The following is a 19085-nucleotide window of genomic DNA, read 5'->3' on the forward strand; positions in this document are numbered from 1 at the left end:
TTAATAATTTAAGCCAATCGTTTACAAACGAATCCAAACATTTAAAACGTTACGAAATAAATCCAAACGTTTCACCTTTTTAGATATTTAAGCCAAACGTTTACAAACGTTACGAAACAAATTCAAACGTTTCCCCTTTTTAGCGATTTAAGCCAAACGTTTACAAACGTTACGAAACAAAACCAAGCGTTTCATCATTTTAGCAATTTAAGCCAAACGTTTACAAACGTTGCGAAACCAATCCAAATGTTTTAAACGTTACGAAACATATCCAAACGTTTCCCCTTTTTAGCGATTTATGCCAAACGTTTACAAACGTTACGAAACAAAATTAAATGTTTACAAACGTTACGAGACCTATCCAAACGTTTAAAACGTTATGAAACAAATCCAAACGTTTCACCTTTTTACCGATTCAAGCCAAACGTTACGAAACCAATCCAAACGTTTCCCCTTTTTAGCGATTTAAGCCAGCCAAACGTTTACAAACCTTATGAAACAAATCCAAACGTTTCACATTAGTAGCGATTTAAGCCAAAAGTTTACAAACGTTACGAAACAAATCCAAATGTTTCACCTTTTTAGCGATTGAAGCCAAATGTTTAAAACGTTACGAAACCAATCCAAACGTTTCCCCTTTTTAGCGATTTAAGCCAAACATTTGCAATGTTACAAAACAAATCCAAACGTTTAAAATGTTACGAAAAAAATCTTAACATTTCACCTTTTTAACAATTTAAGCCAAACGTTTACAAACGTTATGAAACAAAACCAAAAGATTACAAACATTAAGTAACCAAACCAAACGTTTCAAAACGTTACGAAACAAATCCAAATGATTCACCTTTTTAGCTATTTAAGCCAAACGTTTATGAACGTTACGAAGCCAATCTAAACGTTACGAAACCAAATCTATACAAACGTTACAAAATCAATCTAAACGACTAAAACGTTACGAAACTAATCCAAACGTTTCACCTTTTCAGTGATTTAAACCAGACGTTTACAAACGTTATGAAATAAAACCAAACTTTTTGCCTTTTACGCGATTTAAGCCAAACGCTTACAAACATTACGAAACAAATCCAAACGTTTCCCCTTTTCAGTGATTGAAGCCAAACGTTTACAAACGTTATGAAACAAATCTAAATGTTTCACCTTTTTAGCAATTGAAACCAAACGTTTACAAACGTTACGAAACTAATCAAAACATTTCACCTTTTTAGAGATTTAAGCCAAACGTTTTTTACAAACGTTACGAAACAAAACCAAACGTTTCCCTTTTTTAGAGATTTAAGCCAAACGTTTCACCTTTTTAGAGATTAATACCAAACATTTAAAACGTTAAAAACCAATCCAAACGTTTCCCCTTTTTAGCGATTTAAGCCAAATTAAAACGTTATAAAACGTTATGAAAACAATCCAAACATTTCACCATTTTAGCGATTTAAGCCAAACGTTTACAAACATTACGAAACAAAACCAAACGTTTACAAACATTACGAAACCAATCCAAACGTTTTAAACGTTACGAAACAAATCCAAACGTTTCACCTTTTTAGCGATTTAAGCCAAACGTTTACAAACGTTACGAAACAAAACCAAATGTTTACAAACGTATGAAACCAATCCAAACGATTAAAAACATACGAAATAAATCCAAACGTTTCACCGTTTTAGCGATTTTAGACAAACGTTTACAAATGTTACGAAACAAAACCAAACGTTTTGCCTATTAAGCCATTTAAGCCAAACATTTACAAACGTTACGAAACAATACCAAACGTTTTGCCTTTTTAGCATTGAAGCCAAACGTTTACAAACGTTACGAAACAAATGCAAACGTTTCATTTTTTAGCGATTGAATCCAAACGTTTACAAACGTTACAAAACCAATCCAAACATTTCACCTTTTTAGCAATTTAAGCCAAAAGTTTACAAAAGTTACGAAATAAAACCAAACATTTCACCTCTTTAGCGATTTAAACCAAACGCTTACAAACGTTACGAAACAAAACCAAACGTTTACAAATATTACGAAATCAATCCAAACGTTTAAAACGTTACAAATCAAAACCAAACGTTTCACCTTTTTAGCGATTTAAAACGTTTCATACTATTGCATCATACGAAGAGTACAAAATTCTATATACATTATCAAAGAAGAGCTTTCCTGAAAAAGGGATGTGGAAGCTCGACTAACCTCAAAGCTCGTTTCCTGAAATATGGGAAACAACAACGGGGTCAGAAATATAAATATTTCTGAGTGAGTAGACAGTTTACAGATAAATACCAAAATCGCATCATATATATAAAACAGTTATATATATAAAATATGTTACCAATATGTCGATCCATATGAAACCATAGTCCACAATTGTCCTAACAGACATACTTATCTTACGAGCTTATAGACAACAGAATAAGGACCGTTATCCGAGTCACTGCCGTCCACTTCTGTATCTCTGGTACCTGGACCGTAATCACGAAACTTCCATCGCGTTTTATCTCGCGACCGTAACTATATTACTGTTGTCTCAGGGTTTACCCGTGAAGTCAGGGCATTTACTTTCCCAATGACTTACACGACAGACATACCTCTATACCTCGACAGAAGTACATTTAAAAATCGGTGTTGGTGATCACGCAACCCTATTGCTGCCCAATAGGTAGCTCGTTCTAATGGACCTTTCTTGGCTAAGTTATACTACTGCGATTTATGGATTTAAAATAATTGAATACTGATATTCAAAAGTAAACACGTAAACTCACAGTACTGCTAAGTTACTACTTAGCACCGTCGTAGGTGTGACAGACTCCCCTGAGTCCTAGTCTGACTGCTGGACAGGTAGTCGGATCAAACATACAAGACACACAATACAAACATCAATACTTGTTTCTGCTATAAACATCTAGGTCGTGAAACCTAGGTCCAGACAAATCATATAAACATATAACACATAACACGTATGGTCTTTTTATTCTTAAAACTATTTAAACTATTTTAATTTCAAGAAAACAATTAGACTTCGCTCTAGAAGTCCTATTAGGTATAGCAATACCTAATTAAAATCATTTAATAGTATAGACTTGATTGCCAAAACAATTCATAGTCGTATACTAATTATTTAGCAACATCGTTTGCTAAATATTTTAAACCGATTAAACGTTGCCCCGGGAAAATCAATTCCCGGGCCATTCCGACGTACTTGTTTTAGTTCGAAACGTCCAAAAATACAAATTTAACGTCCTATAACACATATACACAATCCAATTATAAATCGGACGTTTAAATCGATCGTTCGATACGGTAACCGTTTATACACGAATATATATTCGAATTATATCGAAATATATTAAAATAAATGTTTAATACGGAATTAATACCTCGATTACTTGAGTAATCGTCGAAGAAACGGAGTTAGAATCGAGAAACGGACTAAACCACGCGAAACCTAAGTCTCGCCTGAGAAGTAGAGCGCAAGCAGCTCTTACATTTCTTTCATGTGAAAGAAATGAGCGCTGATGCCCTATTTTGATTATGAAATGTTATATATATAGAAATGGTTAAAGTACAGTTTAGTACTAGCTCAATCATGCACTTTAAACCAACTTCTAAACTAGTCGTCCGTAACCCAAATGGAAACGACTTCAGAATTTCGTGAAAATTTACCCACAAATCTTATAAAACATAAAAAGAATAAAAATATTCTCACCCGACTTATATTTTATTTTTAATAAATCATTTTCGATTTATTACGTCCGCATTGACCGCGCTTGATAAAATTTCTACTTCCAAATTTTATCAAATTTTCACGATAACCTTTTTAAATTATTCTGCGAATATTGACACCAAAAATATTCGCACGGGACTTATGAATTATTCTATACCCAATTCACAAGTCTATATTATTTCTGTTAACTATATAAATATTCAAATTTAAACTTCTAAAATTTATATTTGAATTCCTATTGCCACAATATACTTTTAGGTACATTTGTAAATTTAATTTATCTTTAAATTTAATTTACTTACTCCCGTCTAATAAAATATTAGACACGTGGAAATATTTTATCCTTTAATTTTACGGGTTATTACAGTTTCACCTTCTTAGGGTTTCACCTTTTTAGCGATTTAAGCCAAACGTTTAAACAGTTACGAAATCAATCCAAACGTTTGAAACGTTACGAAACAAATCAAAACGTTGACAAACGTTACGAAACAAATCCAAACGTTTCACCTTTTTAGCGATTTAAGTCAAACGTTTAAACGTTTCGAAACCAATCCAAACGTTTCACCTTTTTTGAGATTTAAGCTAGATATTTAAAATGTTACGAAACTAGCCAAACGTTTACAAATGTTACGAAACAAATCCAAACGTCTAAAACTTTACGAAACCAATCCAAACGTTTAAAACGTTACGAAATAAATCCAAACGTTTCACCTTTTTAGCGATTTAAGCCAAATGTCTAAAACGTTACGAAACCACTAAAAAGGTGACACATTTTGATTGGTTTCATAATATTTGTAAACGTTTGGCTTAAATCGCTAAAAATATGAAGGTTAATGGGCTGAAAAAACCCCGACCTTTGTTTTAGTTTTCAATTCCACCCCGTTGTAGTAATTTCTTCAATTATACCCTATTTCACATTTTTGGTTTTCAATTGCACCCTGAATTAGAAAATTTAAATGATTTTATTATTATAAGGATTAAAATATATATAACAAATATATTTAAGAATCATTTTATACTTTTTTCCATTTGGAAAAATTTAAACAAGTCCTTAAAGTTAGAAAAGTTTCAAATTAATATTAAATAAAACATAATTATAATTAATCATTGCATTTTAATATGTCCGACTCCGCTTTCATCGGACCCGCCATCGTCGGACCCGTCGACTAAACTTCGCTCGTCATCCACCATCGTCTGAACTAACCGCCGCCACATTCCACCAAAAACCCCAAACAATTTTTTTTTAATTTCGACTGGTACTCCTTCTCTACCGAGGAGCAACAGCTCCTCAACGGAGGAGCAGACTCTGCTCCTCCATTGAGGAGCTGCTCCTCCTCCGGCAATTAAAAAAAATTACTTTTTTTATTAATTAATTACTTTTTTTTTATTTTACAAATGCCTATTTGGTATAATTTATAACATTGAAGAATTTTAAGATTTTTTAATAAATATGAAGGACCTATTTTAAATATCATTCAAATGAAAAGAGTTTAATTTGATGCATCAGGGTGCAATTGAAAACCAAAAATCCGAAATAGGGTATAATCGAAAAAATTGCTACGTCGGGGTGGAATTGAAAAATAAAACAAAGGTCAGGGTTTTTTTCCAGCCCATTAGCCTTAATATTTTGAGCGATTTAAGCCAAACGTTTACGAATGCTATGAAACCAATCCAAACGTGTCACTTTTTTAGTGGTTTCGTAACGTCTTAAACGTTTGACTTAAATCGCTAAAAAGGTGAAACGTTTGGATTTATTTCATAATATTTTAAACGTTTGGATTGGTTTTGTAAAGTTTTAGACGTTCGGATTTGTTTCGTAACGTTTGTAAACGTTTATCTAGTTTCGTAATATTTTACATATTTGGCTTAAATCGGAAAAAAGGTGAAACGTTTGGATTAGTTTCGTAACGTTTTAAACGTTTGGCTTAAATTGCTAAAAAGGTAAAACGTTTGGATTTGTTTCGTAACGTTTACAAACGTTTTGATTTGTTTCGTAACGTTTTAAACGTTTGGAATGGTTTCGTAACTGTTTAAACGTTTGGCTTAAATTGCTAAAAAGGTGAAATCCTAAGAAGATTAAACGTTTGGTTTTGTTTCGTAACGTCTCTACCGTTTGGCTTAAAACATTACGAAACCAATCCAAACGTTTACAAAAGTTACGAAACAAAACCAAATGTTTCACCTTTTTTAGCTATTTAAGCCAATAGTTTACAAACGTTATGAAACAAATCCAAACATTTCACCTTATTAGCGATTAAAGCTAAATGTTTAAAACGTTATGAAACAAAACCAAACGTTTCACTTTTTAGCGATTTAAGCCAAACGTTTAAAACGTTACGGAACCAATCCAAACGTTTAAAACGTTACGAAACAAATCCAAACGTTTCCCATTTTAGCGATTTAAGCCAAACGTTTAAAACATTCCTAAGCAAATCTAAACGTTTAAAACATTACGAAACAAATCCACCTTTTTAGCGATTTAAGCCAAACAATTACAAACGTTACGAAACAAATCCAAACGTTTCACCTTTATAGCAATTTAAGCCAAACGTTAACAAACGTTACGAAACAAATACAAACGTTTCAACTTTTTAGCGATTTAAGCCAAACGTTAACAAACGTTACGAAACAAATACAAACGTTTCAACTTTTTAGCGATTTAAGGCAAACGTTTAAGTTGCCATGTCAATATCTAAGTTGTCTATCTTCATAGCTTGTTTGTTGAATCGCTCGATATAGCTTCTTAGCGTTTCTCCTTCCTCCTGAATGCATGAACTCAGGATGCTGGTGGTCGTTTTGGCTGGTATATTTGTAAGGTACCTGCTGAGAAATTCCGTTGATAGCGAGGCAAAGCTCCTGATCGATCGTGGCTTAAGTTTATTATACCATCTTTTGGGCGGTTCCTATGAGGGTGGTTGGGAACACTCAACACAAGATCGCGTCTGATATGCTTAAAAGTCCCATACTGGCGGTAAATCTGGACGTATGATCCCTCAAATATCCTTCTCTATTAAAAGTTGGCAAGTTGGGCAGCTTCATATTGTAGGGAACTGTTTCCTCCATTATCTCGGCTAAAAGGGGCGAGCCCTTCAACCTGAGGTCGTCTATGTACAGCTCTTTGGATTTTAGCTTTTTTAGTGATTTGGCGATCTTTTCTTCCAAATTTTCCTCAGTGACATATGTAGCTTTGCTTTTTTGGGACGATTCCGAGGATTCGCCCTCATCCTCCTAGTTTTTCTTTTTCGACTGTGCTTTCCCTGCGTCTTTGTCCTGTCTCTTTCTTTTTGGTGGTGCATCCTCCTTTTCCTTTTCTCTTCGTTCTTCACTTTTAGAGTTAAGCCCGCTTCGGGCATCATCTTGATTTTCCCCATTTCTAGGCGTATCTCTTGGATTTTCTTCTTCAAAATCATCTTTTCTTTGCTCCTTATTTTCTAGGCTCTCTTCCTCTTCGTTTCTCCTATTGTTCCTTTGTTCGTTCCTTCCTCTGGTTGGTCCTTGGTGGCATGGCTTTGCGTTTTCTGCCCTGCACCTTCATCTGGCAGAAGATGGGCTGAAAGTTTCCCTTAGGATCTTCATGGTTTCATCATGGTTATCGTTGTTCTCTTGGCCTCGTTAGCTAATCTATCCAAATTTGTCTGGACAGCTTCCAGTACTTTCTTCAGGATCTCGTTGTACATCTCTTGTGCTGCCATGCCTGGCGTTTTCTCTCCATCAGCTCCTAAATTGGGAAAAGCAATGGGATTGCTTCCTCTGATTTGGTTGGTCTGTACAGGGGAGTGGAAAAGGAAGTTCCTCTAGTGTTACTCTTTCCAGCAGAGCTATGAATTCCATCCTCAGTAACGTTGATTACCTCCGGTGTGTGTTGACGGGTCTTGGGATCCATCGGCTGTTTGTCTATCAGGTTTATTCGGTCAGAAGTCATCTTCTTCAATAGAATTTACTTGAGTTCAGAAAAGCTCCTTCGAATTAAAGTTTGTTAAGCCTTTCCTACAGACGACGCCAATTGATGGAGTCTGCCTTCCCATAGAAGCTAACTGTATGGTGGATTAACTCTCCGATGCTAAAGTCAGTATTGAAACAAATCAAAATATTTCACCTTTTTAGCGGTTTAAGCCAAAAATTTACAAACGTTACGAAACAAAATCAAATATTTACAAACGTTACGAAACCAATCCGAACGTTTAAAATGTTACGAAACAAATCCAAACGTTTCCCCTTTTTTAGCAATTTAAGCCAAATGTTTATAAACGTTACGAAACAATACCAAACATTTCACCTTTTTAGTAATTTAAGCCAAACGTTTACAAACATTACGAAACAAATCCAAATGTTTCATATTTTTAGTGATTGAAGCCAAACGTTTACAAACGTTACGAAACAAATCCAAACGTTTCACCTTTTTATCGATTGAAGCCAAATGTTTAAAACGTTATGAAACCAATCCAAACGTTTCCCCTTTTTAGCGATTGAAGCGAAACATTTAAAACATTACAAAACCAATCTAAACGTTTAAAACGTTACAAAATAAATCCAAACATTTCACCTTTTTAGCGATTTAAGCCAAACGTTTACAAGTGTTACGAAACAAAACACAACGTTTCACCATTTTAGCGATTTAAGCCAAACGTTTTAACTTTATAAAAATTTAAGCAAAACGTTTCAAAAACGCTACAAAAAAAATCCAAACGTTTTAACTTTATAAAAATTTAAGCAAAACGTTTGAAAAACGTTACAAAACAAATCCAAACCTTTCACCATTTTAGCGATTTAAGCCAAATATTTAAATCGTTACAGTACCAATTCAAACGTTTAAACGTCATGAAACAAATCCAAATGTTTCACATTTTTAGCGATTTAAGCCAAACGTTTACAAACATTACGAAACAAAACACAACGTTTCCTCTTTTTAGCAATTTAAGACAAACGTTTACAAATGTTACGAAACAAAACCAAATGTTTCACCTTTTTAGTGATTTAAGGCAAACTTTTACAAATGTTACGAAACAAATCCAAACATTTAGCCTTTTTAAGCGATTTAAGCCAAACGTTTACAAACGTTACGAAACAAATCCAAACGTTCATATTTTTAGCGATTTAAGCCAAACGTTTAAAACGTTACGAAAGAATCCAAATGGTTCAACTTTCTACCAATTTAAGCAAAACATTTAAAACGTTACGAAATAAATCCTAACATTTCACTTTTTCAGCGATTTAAGCCAAACGTTTAAAACGTTACGAAACAAATCCAAACGTTTCACGTCTTTAGCGATTTAAGCCAAATGTTTACAAACGTTACGAAACAAATCCAAACGTTTCACCTTTTTAGCGGTTTAAGCCAAAAGTTTACAAACGTTACGAAACAAAACCAAATATTTACAAACGTTACGAAATCAATCCAAACGGTTAAAATGTTACGAAACAAATCCAAACGTTTCCCCTTTTTAGCAGTTTAAGCGAAACGTTTACAAACGTTACGAAACAAAACCAAACATTTCACCTTTTTAGTGATTTATGCCAAACGTTTACAAACGTTACGAAACAAATCCCAACGTTTCGCAATTTTAGCGATTTAAGCCAAACGTTTACAAACGTTACGGAAAAAATCCAAACGTTTCACCTTTTTAGCGATTGAAGACAAATGTTTAAAACGTTACGAAACCAATCCAAACGTTTCCCCTTTTTAGCGATTGAAGCCAAACATTTAAAACTTTACAAAACCAATCTAAACGTTATGAAATAAATCCAAACATTTCACCTTTTTAGCAATTTAAGCCAAACATTTACAAATGTAACAAAACCAAACAATTAGAAAAGTTACGAAACCAATCCAAACGTTTAAAATGTTATGAAACAAATCCAAACGTTTCACAATTTTAGCGATTTAAGCCAAACGTTTACCAACGTTACGAAAGAAAACCAAACGTTTCACCTTTTTAGTGATTTAAGCCAAACGTTACGAAACAAAACCAAATGTTTCACCTTTTTAGCAATATAAGCAAAATGTTTACAAATGTTACGAAACAAATTTAAGTGTTTCACCTATTTAGCAATTTAAGCCAAAAGTTTATAAACATTACAAAACCAATCCAAATGTTTAAAATGTTACGAAACAAATACAGACGTTTCCCCTTTTTTGCAAATTAAGCCAAACGTTACGAAACAAATCCAAATATTTCACCTTTTTAGCGATTTATGCCTAACGTTTAAAACGTTACGAACCAATCCAAACGTTTAAAACGTTACGAAACAAATCCAAATGTTTCACCTTTTTAGCGATTTAAACGAAACATTTAAAACGTTACAAACCAATACAAATCTTTAAAACTTTACGAAATAAATCCTAACGTTTTATCTTCATAGCAATTTAAGCCAAACGTTTAAAAAGTTACAAAACAAATACAAACGTTTCAACTTTTTAGCAATTTAAGCCAAATATTTAAAACGTATCAAACCAATCCAAACGTTTATAACGTCATGAAACAAATCCAAACCTTTCACCTTTTTAGCGATTTAAGCCAAACATTTACAAACATTACGAAACAGAACAAACGTTTCACCTTTTTAGCGTTTTAAGCCAAACGTTTACAAACATTACGAAACAAAACAAAATATTTCATCTTTTTAGTGATTTAAGCCAAACGTTTACAAATGTTACGAAATAAATCCAAACGTTTTGCCTTTTTAAGCGATTTAAGCCAAACGTTTACAAACGTTACGAAACAAATCCAAACGTTCACATTTTTAGTGATTTAAGTCAAACTATTAAAAATTTACAAAACATATCCAAACGGTTCACCTTTTTAGCTATTTAAGCTAAACATTTAAAACGTTACAAAACCAATCCAAATGTATAAGACATTACGAAACAAATTTTTAATGTTTCACCTTGTTAGAAATTTTAGCCAAACGTTTAAAACGGTACGAAACAAATTCAAACGTTTCACCTTTTTAGCGATTTAAGCCAAACGTTTACAAACGCTACAAAACAAATCCAAACGTTTCCCCTTTTCAGCGATTTAAGCCAAACGTTTATAAACGTTACGAAATAAATCCAAACTGTTTCCCCTTTTAGCAATTTAAGCTAAATGTTTACAAACGTTACGAAACCAATCTAAACGTTTAAAACGTTACGAAACAAATCCAAACGTTTCGCCTTTTTAGCAATTTAAGGCAAACATTTACAAATGTTACGAAACAAATCCAAATGTTTCCCCTTTTTAGCGATTTAAGCCAAACGTTTACAAACGTTACGAAACAAAACAAAACGTTTCGCCTTTTTAGCGATTTAAGCCAAGCATTTAGAAACGTTACGAAACCAATCCAAACGTTTGAAAAGTTGCGAATGAAATCAAAACGTTTCACCTTATTTACGATTTAAGCCAAACGTTTATAAACTCTACGAAATAAAACAAAATGTTTACAAACGTTATGAAACCAATCCTAACGTTTAAAACGTTACGAAAGAAATCTAAATGTTTCACCTTTTTAGCGATATAAGCCAAACGTTTACAAATGTTACGAAACAAAATTAAACATTTCACCTTTTTAGAGATTTAAGCCAATCGTTTACAAACGTTACGAAACAAATCCAAAAATTTCACATTTTTAGTGATTTAAGCCAAAAGTTTACAAATATTATGAAACAAATCCAAACGTTTCACCTTTTTAGCGATTGAAGCCAATCGTTTAAAACGTTACGAAAATAATCCAAACGTTTCCCCTTTTTAGCGATTTAAGCCAAACATTTAAAACGTTACAAAAACAATCCAAACGTTTAAAACATTACGAAACAAATCCAAACATTTAACCTTTTTAGTAATTTAATCCAAATTTTTACAAACGTTACGAAACAAAACCAAACGTTTACAAACGTTACAAAACCAATCCAACATTTAAAACATTACGAAACAAATCCAAATGTTTACAAACGTTACGAAACAAAACCAAACGTTTACAAATGTTACGAAATCAATCCAACATTTAAAACATTACGAAACAAATCCAAATGTTTCACCTTTTTAGCGATTTAAGCCACACGTTTACAAACGCTACGAAACATATCCAAACGTTTCACGGTATTAAAGATTTAAGCAAAACGTTTACAAACGTTACGAAATAAATCCAAACGTTTCACATTTTTAGTGATTTAAGCTAAACGGTTACAAACGTTACGAAACAAAACCAAATGTTTCAACGTCATAGCAATTAAGGCCAAATGTTTATAAACGTTATGAAACAAATACAAATGTTTTAGCGATTTAAGTCAAACATTTAAAACATTACGAAACCAATCCAAACGTTTCACCTTTTTAGCGATTTAAGCCAAACATTTACAAATGTTACGAAACAAATCCAGACGTTTCACCTTTTTAGCGATTTAAGCTAAACGTCTACAAACGCTACGAAACATATCCAAATGTTTCACATTATTAACGATTTAAGCAAAACGTTTACAAACGTTACGAAATAAATCCAAACGTTTCACATTTTTAGTGATATAAGCCAAACGGTTACAAACGTAACGAAACAAAACCAAATGTTTCACCGTCATAGCAATTTAGGCCAAATGTTTATAAACGTTATGAAACAAATACAAATGTTTCAACTTTTTAGCGATTTAAGTCAAACATTTAAAATGTTACGAAACCAATCCAAACGTTTAAAACATTACGAAACAAATCCTAACGTTTCACCTTTTTAGCGATTTAAGCCAAACGTTTACAAATGTTTCGAAACAAATCCAAACGTTTCATCTTTTTAGCGATATAAGCTAAACGTTTAAAAAGTTACGAAACTAATCCAAATGTTTAAAATGTTACGAAACCAATCTGAACGTTTAAAACGTTACGAAACAAATCCAAACGTTTCCCCTTTTTAGCGATATAAGCCAAACATTTAAAACGTTACGAAACCAATCCAAACGTTTAAAACGTTACCAAACAAACCCTAACGTTTAAGCCAAATGTTTAAAACGTTACGAAACAAATCCAAACGTTTCACCTTTTTAGCGATTTAAGCCAAACGTTTACAAAAGCGACGAAACAAGAACAAACATTTCAACTTTTTAAAGATTTAAGCCAAACATTTACAAATGTAACGAAACAAATCCGAACATTTCACATTTTTAGCGAGTAAGACAAACGTTACGAAACTAATCCAAACGTTTCACCTTTTTAGCGATTGAAGCCAAACGTTTAAAACGTTACGAAACCAATCCAAACGTTTCCCCTTTTTTGCGATTTAAGACAAACATTTAAAATGTTACAAAACCAATCCAAACGTTTAATACGTTACGAAACAAATTCAAACATTTCACCTTTTTAGCGATTTAAGCCAAATGTTTACAACGTTTACGAAACAAAACCAAACGTTTACAAACGTTACGAAACCAATCCAAACATTTAAAACATTACGAAACAAATCCAAACGTTTCACCTTTTTAGCGAAACGTTACGAATCAAAACTAGATGTTTACAAACGTTACGAAATCAATCCAAACGTTTCACCTTTTTAGCGAAACGTTAAGAATGAAAACTAAATGTTTACAAACGTTACGAAACCAATCCAAACGTTTAAAACATTACGAAATAAATCCAAACGTTTCACCTTTTTAGCCATTTAAGCCAAACGTTTACAAACGCTACGAAACAAAACCAAACATTTCTCCTTTTAAGCAATTTAAGCCGAACGTTTACAAATGTTACGAAACAAATCCAAACGTTTCACCTTTTTAGCGATTAAAGCCAAACGTTTAAAAACGTTTACAAATCCAAACGTTACGAAACAAATCAAAACAGTTCACCTTTTTAGAGATTTAAGCCAAACGTTTAAAAATGTTTACAAATCCAAACGTTACGAAACAAATCAAAACAGTTCACCTTTTTAGAGATTTAAGCCAAACGTTTAAAAACATTACGAAACAAATCCAAACGTTTTCCCTTTTTAGCGATTGAAGCCAAACGTTTAAATGTTACGAAACCAATCCAAACGTTTCCCCTTTTTAGAGATTTAAGCCAAACCTTTAAAACGTTACAAATAAAATCCAAACGTTTAAAAGACACGAAACAAATCAAAATGTTTCACCTTTTTAGCGATTTAAGTCAAACGTTTACAAACGTTGCGAAACAAAACCAAACGTTTCACCTTTTTAGCGATTTAAGCCAAACGTTTACGAACGTTGCGAAACAAAACCAAATGTTTCACCTTTTAGCATTTTAAGCAAAACGTCTACAAATGTGACAAAACAAATCCAAACGTTTCACCTTTTTATCTATTAAAGCCAAACGTTTACAAACGTTATGAAACATATCTAAACGTTCACATTTTTAGCGATTTAAGCCAAACGTTTACAAACTTTACGAATCAAATCAAACGTTTCACCTTTTTAGCAATTTAAGCCAAACGTTTACAAACATTACGAAACAAAACAAAACGTTTCACCTTTTTAGCTATTTAAGTCAAACGTTTACAAACGTTACGATACAAACCAAACATTTCACCTTTTTAGGAATTTAAGCTTAACGTTTACAAACGTTACAAAACAAATCCAAACGTTCCCCCTTTTTAGCGATTTAAGCGATACGTTTACAAACGTTACAAAACCAATCAAAACGATTAAAAAGTTACCAAACAAATCCAAACGTTTCGCCTTTTTAACAATTTAAGCCAAACGTTTACAAACGTTCTGAAACAAATCCAAACATTTCACCTTTTTAGCGATTTATGCCAAACGTTTAAAACTTTACAAAACCAATCCAAATGTTTAAAACATTACGAAACAAATCCAAATGTTTTACCTTTTTAGCAATTTAAGCCAAACATTTAAAACATTACGAAACCAATCCAAATGTTTAAAACGTTATGAAACAAATCCTAACGTTATACCTTTTTAGCGATTTAAGCCAAACGTTCAAAACGTTACGAAACAAATCCTAACGTTTCACCTATTTAGCGATTTAAGCCAAACGTTTACAAATGTTACGAAACAAATCCAAACGTTTTACCTTTTTAGCGATTTAAGCCAAACGTTTACAAACTTTACGAAACAAAACCAAACGTTTGACCTTTTTAGAGATTTAAGCCAAACGTTTACAAACGTTACGAAACAAACCAAACATTTCACCTTTTTAGCAATTTAAGCCAAACGTTTACAAACGTTACAAAACAAATCCAAATGTTTCACCTTTTTAGCGATTTAAGCCAAACGTTTAAACAGTTACAAAACAAATCCAAATATTTAAAACGTTACGAAACAAATCCAAATGTTTCACCTTTTTAGCAATTTAAGCCAAACATTCAAAACGTTACGAAACCAATGCAAACGTTTAAAACGTTACGAAACAAATCCTAACGTTATACTTTTTAGCGATTTAAGCCAAACGTTTAAAACGTTACGAAACAAATCAAAATGTTTCACTTATTTAGCGATTTAAGCCAAACGTTTACAAACGTTACGAAACTAATCCAAAAGTTTCCCCTTTTTAGCGATTTAAGGTAAACGTTTACCAACATTACAAAACTAATCCAAACGTTTCACCTTTTTAGTTATTTAAGCCAAACGTTTACAAAAGTTACGAAACGAATCCAAACATTTAAAACGTTACGAAAGAAATCCAAACGTTTCACCTTTTTAGCGATTTAAGCCGAACGTTTACAAACTTTATGAAACAAATCCAAACGTTTCACCCTTTTAGCGATTTAAGCCTAGCGTTTAAACAGTTACAAAACCAATCCAAATGTTTAAAACGTTACGAAACAAATCCAAATGTTTCACCTTTTTAGAAATTTAGTTCAAACATTTAAAACGTTACGAAACCAATCCAAACGTTTAAAACGTTACGAAACAAATCCTTACGCTATACCTTTTTAGCGATTTAAGCCAAACGTTTAAAACGTTACGAAAAAAATCTAAATGTTTCACCTATTTAGCGATTTAATCAAAACATTTACAAACGATACGAAACAAATCCAAACGTTTCACCTTTTAGGGATTTAAGCTAAACGTTTACAAACGTTACAAAACTAATTCAAACGTTTCCCCTTTTTAGTGATTTAAGCCAAATGTTTACAAACGTTACGAAACGAATCCAAACATTTAAAACGTTACGAAACAAATCCAAACTTTTCACCTTTTTAGCGATTTAAGCCAAACGTTTACAAACCTTACAAAACAAAACCAAACGTTTTGCCTTTTTAGCAATTTAAGCCAAATGTTTACAATTGTTACGAAACCAATCCAAATGTTTAAAACGTTACAAAACAAATCCAAATGTTTCACCTTTTTAGCGATTTAAGCCAAACATTAACAAACGTTACGAAAAAAACCAAACGTATACAAACTTTACGAAATTAATCCAAACTCTTAAAACATTACGAAAAAATTCAAACGTTTCGACTTTTTAGCGATTTAAGCAAAACATTTACAAACGTTACGAAACAAAACCAAACGTTGCACCTTTTTAGCAATTTATGCCAAACGTTTACAAACGTTACGAAACAAATCAAAACGTTTCCCATTATTAGCAATTGAAGCCAAAAGTTTACAAACATTACGAAGAAAATCCAAATATTTCACCTTTTTAGTGATTGAATCCAAATGTTTAAAACGTTACGAAACCAATCCAAATGTTTCCCCTTTTTAGCGATTTAAGCCAAACATTTAAAATGTTGCAAAACAAATCCAAACGTTTAAAACGTTAAGAAACAAATCAAAACATGTCCCCTTTTTAGCGATTTAAGCCAAACGTTTACAAACATTACGAAACAAAACCAAACATTTTCAAACGTTACAAAACCAATCCAAACATTTAAAACGTTACAAAACAAATCCAAACGTTTCACCTTTTTAGCGATTTAAGCCAAACGTTTACTAATGTTACGAAACAAAACTAATAGTTTCACATTTTTAGCAATTTAAGGCAAACATTTATAAACGATACAAAACGAATCCAAACGTTTAAAACTTTACGAAACAAATCCAAACGTTTCCCCTTTTTAGTGGTTTTAGCCAAACGTTTACAAATGTTACGAAACAAAACCAAACGTTTACAAACGTTACAGAAAAAAAAAATTGAAACAAATCAAAACATTTCACTTTTTAGCGGTTTAAGCCAAAAGTTTACAAACGTTACGAAACAAAACCAAATATTTACAAACGTTACGAAACCAATCCAAACGTTTATAATGTTACGAAACGAATCCAAACGTTTCCCCTTTTTAGCAATTTAAGCCAAACGTTAATAAACGTTACGAAACAAAACCAAACATTTCACCTTTTTAGTGATTTAAGCCAAACGTTTACAAAAGTTACGAAACAAATTCAAATGTTTCATATTTTTAGTGACTGAAGCCAAACGTTTACAAACGTTACGAAACAAATCCAAACGTTTCACCTTTTTAGGAATTGAAGCCAAATGTTTTATAACGTTATGAAACCAATCCAAACATTTCCCCTTTTTAGCGATTGAAGCCAAACATTTAAATTGTTACAAAACCAATCTAAACGTTTAAAACGTTACGAAATAAATCCAAACATTTCACCTTTTTAGCAATTTAAGCCAAACGTTTACAAGTGTTAGGAAACAAAACCAAACAATTACAAAAGTTATGAAATCAATACAAACGTTTAAAATGTTACAAAACAAATCCAAACGTTTCAACTTTTTAGCGATTTAAGCCAAACGTTTACCAACGTTACGAAACAAAACAAAACGTTTCACCTTTTTAGCGATTTAGGCCAAACGTTACGAAACAAAACCAAATGTTTTACATTTTTAGCAATTTAAGCCAAACTTTTACAAATGTTACAAAACAAATCCAAACGTTTCACCTTTTAAGCAATTTAACCACAAAGTTTACAAACATTTAAAAACCAATCCAAATGATTAAAACGTTACGAAACAAATGCAAACGTTTCCCCCTTTTTTGCGAATTAAGCCAAACGTTACGCAACAAATCCAAATGTTTCACCTTTTTAGCATTTTATGCCAAACGTTTAAAACGTTACGAAACCAATCCAACCGTTTAAAACGTTACGAAACAAATCCAAACATTTCACATTTTTAGTGATTTAAGCCAAACGTTTACAAACGTTACAAAACAAAACCAAACGTTTCACCTTTTTAGCGATTTAAGCCAAACGTTTACAAACGTTACAAAACAAAACCAAACGTTTTGCCTTTTTAGCAATTTAAGCCAAATGTTTACAAATGTTACGAAACCAATCCAAACGTTTAAAACGTTACAAAACAAATCCAAATGTTTCACCTTTTTAGCGATTTAAGCCAAACGTTAACAAACGTTACGAAAAAAAACCAAACGTTTACAAGCTTTACGAAATTAATCCAAACTCTTTAAACATTACGAAAAAATTCAAAGGTTTCGACTTTTTAGCGATTTAAGCCAAACATTTACAAACGTGACGAAACAAAACGAAACGTTGCACCTTTTTAGCGATTTATTCCAAACGTTTACAAACGTTACGAAACAAATCCAAACGTTGCACCTTTTTAGCGATTTATGCCAAACGTTTACAAACGTTACGAAACAAATCCAAACGTTTCCCATTAGTAGCAATTGAAGCCAAACGTTTACAAACGTTATGAAGAAAATCCAAATGTTTCACCTTTTTAGTGATTGAAGCCAAATGTTTAAAACGTTCGAAACCAATCCAAATGTTTCCCCTTTTTAGTGATTTAAGCCAAACATTTAAAATGTTGCAAAACAAATCCAAAAGTTTAAAACCTTACGAAACAAATCCAAACATGTCCCCTTTTTAACGATTTAAGCCAAACGTTTACAAACATTACGAAACAAAACCAAACATTTACAAACGCTACGAAACCAATCCAAACGTTTAAAACGTTACAAAACAAATCTAAACGTTTCCCCTTTTTAGCGATTTAAGCCAAACATTTACTAATGTTACGAAACAAAACTAAACGTTTCACATTTTTAGCAATTTAAGGCAAACATTTATAAACGATACAAAACCAATCCAAACGTTTAAAACGTTACAAAACAAATCCAAATGTTTTACATTTTTAGCAATTTAATCCAAACGTTTACAAACGTTACGAAACAAATCCAAACGTTTCACCTTTTAAGCAATTTAACCACAAAGTTTACAAACGTTTAAAAACCAATCCAAATGATTAAAACGTTACGAAACAAATGCAAACGTTTCCCCTTTTTTGCTAATTAATCCTAACGGTTACGCAACAAATCCAAATGTTTCACCTTTTTAGCCATTTAAGCCAAACATTTAAGCTAAACGTTACCCCTTATTAGTGATTGAAGCGTAACATTTAAAACATTACAAAACCAATCTAAATGTAAACGTTACGAAATAAA

This window comes from Mercurialis annua, linkage group LG5 (assembly GCF_937616625.2).
Source record: "Mercurialis annua linkage group LG5, ddMerAnnu1.2, whole genome shotgun sequence".
In the NCBI taxonomy this organism is placed as follows: Eukaryota; Viridiplantae; Streptophyta; class Magnoliopsida; order Malpighiales; family Euphorbiaceae; genus Mercurialis; species Mercurialis annua.